The 4,481-nt window shown below is 46.0% G+C and overlaps 1 non-coding gene across 1 annotated transcript; it reads left to right on the top strand.

Moving 5' to 3' along the window:
• The first annotated feature begins 3,547 nt into the window (after positions 1 to 3,547).
• On the top strand, positions 3,548 to 3,678 carry LOC119060109 (small Cajal body-specific RNA 20). Its single transcript, XR_005084524.1, has one exon. It is a non-coding gene; the product is annotated as a small Cajal body-specific RNA 20 (non-coding RNA).
• The last annotated feature ends 803 nt before the right edge of the window (positions 3,679 to 4,481 follow it).

Here is a 4,481-nt window from a genome sequence, read left to right as displayed (position 1 = left end):
TTGTGAGCCAGGTTCATGGATGGAGTCTCAGATATGGTGCCCACCCACAGGTGTTGTGGGGGGAGGGCTCATCAAAGGCACAATGACCTCTGTCGACACTTCTATCTGAGAGAAAGCTTCCTCCTAGCTCTCGTCCCAATGTAGGACAATTCAGTTCTTCCCCATATGTCTCTGGCGCCTTTCAAACTGCTGCTCCAGTGCTGGAGCTCAGAGGGAGTGAGTCCAGGAAAGTTGATGTAGGGTCCCTTTAAGAGGAACTCCCTGGGACTCCAGAACATCCCCGTCTCCCTCAGCCTCAATCCCCACTGTTTTTGTTTTTTTTTTTAATACCCAGAAGTTATGGAGACTTTTCTTCCTGGCTCTGGAGCCCTGGCCTAGGAGACCTGGTGTGGGGCCTGGACAATTTGCTCCTCAGGCAGTCCTCTGAAGCTGATATCCCTCCCAATTAGTATCTGCCGCATGTGGGTGTGGGACCGGCCATTCCATGCTTCCACCCCTCCCACTGGTCTCAATGAGCCTTCTTTAATTCCCTAGTTGTAGGACTTACATTCAGCCAGATTTCAGGTGGTTCTGAGTGATGGTTGTCCTGTAGTTGTAGTTGTAGTTATGATGTGGTGGTGGGAGGAAGTGTGTACCACACTTACCTATGTGGCCATCTTGTAAGAGAATTTTAAAAGTTCTCACTGCAAGAAAAACTTCTGGAACTGTATGGTGACTGTAACTAGACTTACTGTGGTGATCATTTATGTATATATAAATGGTCCGTGCAGAAGGTATCCAGCCAAGTAATATGACAAATAGAGACATTGCCCTGGCTGGTGTAGCTCAGTGGATTGAGCATGGGCTGCAAACCAAAGGGTCGCTGGTTCGATTCCCAGTCAGGGCACATGCCTGGGTTGAGGGCCAGGTCCCCAGTAGGGGGCACACAAAAGACAACCACACATTGATACTTCTCTCCCTCTCCTTCTCCTTCTCTTCCCCCTCTCTAAAAATAAATTAAATCTTACAAAAAAGTGTTCTCTTTATAAAAAATAGGGACATTTATTGAAGAAGATACAAGATACAAGAAACATTGTACATAGGACAGTGAGTGACACCTCACTGGTGCCTTCAACACAGGCACCTTGGGACCCCACACAGTTCTCCCAGTTGCCGTCAGCCGCCCCATTATATTTTCCTGATTCTCACCGATGGTCTGAAATCCCTTTCCTTTCAAAGGTGATTTTAGTTTTGGGAAAAGCCAGAAGTCACAAAGCGCCAAATTGGAGCTGTACAGGGCAGGGTCACCTGGGTGATTTGATGTTTCACCAAAAACTCTGTGCAAGACATGATGCATGAGTGGGCACATTGTTGTGATGAAGCTGCCAATCAACAGTTGCCCATATATGAGGCCTTCTGAATCCTCCGAATAGTTTGTGTGGAGGGATGTTCAAGCTTAATGCAAAATTTGATGCAGATTTGTTGCTCTACTTGCTCCATCATTTTGAATGAGACAGCCACACAGGACACATGCTCAGTCAATGGTGTCTACCACCCCCACTGACTAGTACAGTGAAGTCATGATTGTTCACACATGCACATTCCAGTCCACTTTCCTTGGCTGCCAGATTATATCAGAATCGCGCAAACCATTCTCGTTATATTAACAATGGCTGGACTTTATCTGTACAGACCTCATGCCCCCCCACACACACATACAAATCATGATATTGTGCACCTGAAATTAATATGGTATATGTCAGTTATACCTCAATAAAAGTTAATTAATTTTTTTAAAATGTGGAAAAAATAAAAGAAATAAAAAACAATGTGGAGGTGGGGTCATACAAAAGGCTTTTCTCAAAATGCCTGGGAACTATTAAAAAAAATGTCAATTAAACTTCATTTTCCATTCAGCATCCTAGTCACGGGATTTACATTATATTTAATGTCTTAGAAAGTTTCTAGTCTACAAACTGACAGTGTAGGCTTCCTCTCCCTGCCTGACTCCTCATTTTTCTTTTTTTACTTTTTAAAAATATTTTTTTTATTTATTTTTAGAGAGAGGGGAAGGAAAGAAGAGTGGGAGAGAAACATCAATGTGTGGTTGCCTCTCATGTGTCTCCTACTGAGGACCTGGCCTGCAACCCAGGCATGTGCCCTGACTGGGAATCAAACCAGTGACCCTTTGCTTCACAGGCCTGCACTCAATCCACTGAGCCACACCAGCCAGGGCTATGACTCCTCATTTTTGCTCACAGATTTTAGGATGTAGAATCCTTCTTGTGCGTGAGTATATACATGGTGGAGAAAAATAGGTTTACAGTTGCACTGTGACATGTTTTGAGTTAATAGAGCTATTGTAATCATTGCAACCTGCATGTCTTTGACAGCAACAACTGTAAACCTACTTTTCCTTACCCGGTAGTCTGAAGAAGGCCAGTGTTATAGAGCTCATGGGGGAGATTCAAATGTACCAGTGGTCCAATCTCCCTAAATAGCCAGAACCCACCATGGGTTGTCGTACGGACCAATGTTAGATCCCTCTTCACAATTCTGGTTTATATAAGACAGGTTATTTGCAAAAGAGATCAGGGAAAGCATATATTGAGGCTTTCTTGGTGGAACTCATTCTGTAGAATTTGGAAGTCTATGAGGACATTTTGTTGGCTTCTGTGGCTGCTTTTTCCCTTTAGAACCCAACCAAGGCAGCACTATACAAACCCTTCGAGGCGGGAAAAGTCACCCAAACTGAATTAATTGTTCCTTTTCCTGTGAGCTGCATTTTCCCAAAGTTAGCAGAGCCCCGGTCCTCCCAAGCCCTGGTCAGCCATGCCTGTGATCCCTGCCCTTGGCACTCAGTGGCCTGCCTGGTTGGGCTGCTTTCCAGACAGCTCCCCAGCAGAAGGTCTGCAGCCAGATTCTGTCAGTGCACTCACACGCACGGTCGGCAGCAAAGCTAATAGGCCCATCCTGATTTTTCCTCCTTTACTTTTCTTCTCCCTCTCACCCCAAATTATCCTTCGATGCAACGTAGGTTTATGTATGGTCTCAGAGAATCACCTCTTGATCCACTGACCCCCATATGTCAGTCATCACTGACTGAGGAAATGGAAAAGTATTTCAAATAACCCCAAGTGAGCATCCAGCCTGAATTAAGAGCCACCTTGCACTACCAACAAGTTCCGCACAACACGTCTCTTCACAAAGAGGAGGAAAAGATCTCTTAGGGATTAGAAATTCCTCGACAGTATTCACTAAAGCACTTGGTAGTTTCTGAAATTTCACTGTGTGTGGCATCTCCAGGGCACACAGTTGACCCTATATTAATCTTGTCTAGCACTTAACACCTTTCTTAAGTTGGTGGAACTCTGAAATTGTGTTAGTTTACTTCCTCTTTTAGACACATGTCAAAAGTTGTGCCTCTCCATTGCACCCCACCACAATGCATGACCAAGCATGGTAGCAACGTTTGCAGGTTGACGTACCCGAGCATTCTACAAAATTAACAGTTAGGGCTGTCACTCTACATGGTTTTACCCAACACCTCAAAACAACTGCAGGACAGGGCCTCTCTCTCCTGGGGCTGTAGAGGGTTCCTTTTCTTCTGAGTCAGAGCTGGAGGCCAGGACCAGCTTTAAGGATTCTTATTGGGGCTACCTTGAGCTGGGCAGCCTTGTTTTCCTACCTCAGATATTTGTGGTTGCTGGGCACCCCTGCTGGATGTATGCCAGGCTACGGCTATAAGTGGTCACACTGGGCATAATAACACCTCTGGCTTTCCTTGGGTACTTCCAGGCTCTTGTGAGCTGATATGGTCTAGGTTGCCCCAAAAGTAACTTGGTGCTGTGTCTGCCCCATAGGCAGGAGGTATGCCAATCCAAATATGTGGTCACCTATCACAAAGATGCCTACGCTTCAAGGGGAGTATCCAGAAGTGGGGGCTTCTATCGTAAAAGGTGCATCTGAGGCCAGCAAACTCAGAAGAACCTTGCCATTTTTCCCTGCCTGGGTTAACTTGGGTGCCAACCAGACAGCTCCACCCACCAGCCCACAGCTGTGTCCTGCACAGGGTTCCTTACAGGATTGCGAGGCATTGGGTGGTAAGGAAGAGCCGTGAGTGGGTGCTGGAGGAGTGTCACAGGTGTCAGGCAAGGAAATCAGACCTGACACCCAGTACACCTGCCACAAGTGCAAGCCCAGCTTCTAAGCAGTTAGCTCCACCCAATGGGACAGCTCAGTGTCTACACAATGTGAGTTGTGCCATCTGAACAGGGCACTTTACCTCTGGAAAGTTTTCTATATTGACCTGGCTTCTTCCTCAGCTGATAAAACAGTGTTTTAGAAAGGTTCTAAGAATCTCAGCTCTAAACTCCCTATCTCTGTTGATAAGGATGCCTTCCAGGTACAGGGATAATGCCTTTCACACGGGAGATATATTTTCTGCTTTCAGGGGTCAGAGGAGGGTCCCAGTGCTGTTCTTGTACTGGCTGTTCCTCAAG

This window comes from Artibeus jamaicensis, unplaced genomic scaffold (assembly GCF_021234435.1).
Source record: "Artibeus jamaicensis isolate MK-2021 breed Jamaican fruit bat unplaced genomic scaffold, CSHL_Jam_final contig_1686, whole genome shotgun sequence".
Taxonomy (NCBI): domain Eukaryota; kingdom Metazoa; phylum Chordata; class Mammalia; order Chiroptera; family Phyllostomidae; genus Artibeus; species Artibeus jamaicensis.
Note: the sequence above shows the minus strand (reverse complement) of the source record. Positions and strands in the feature narration are given on the sequence as shown.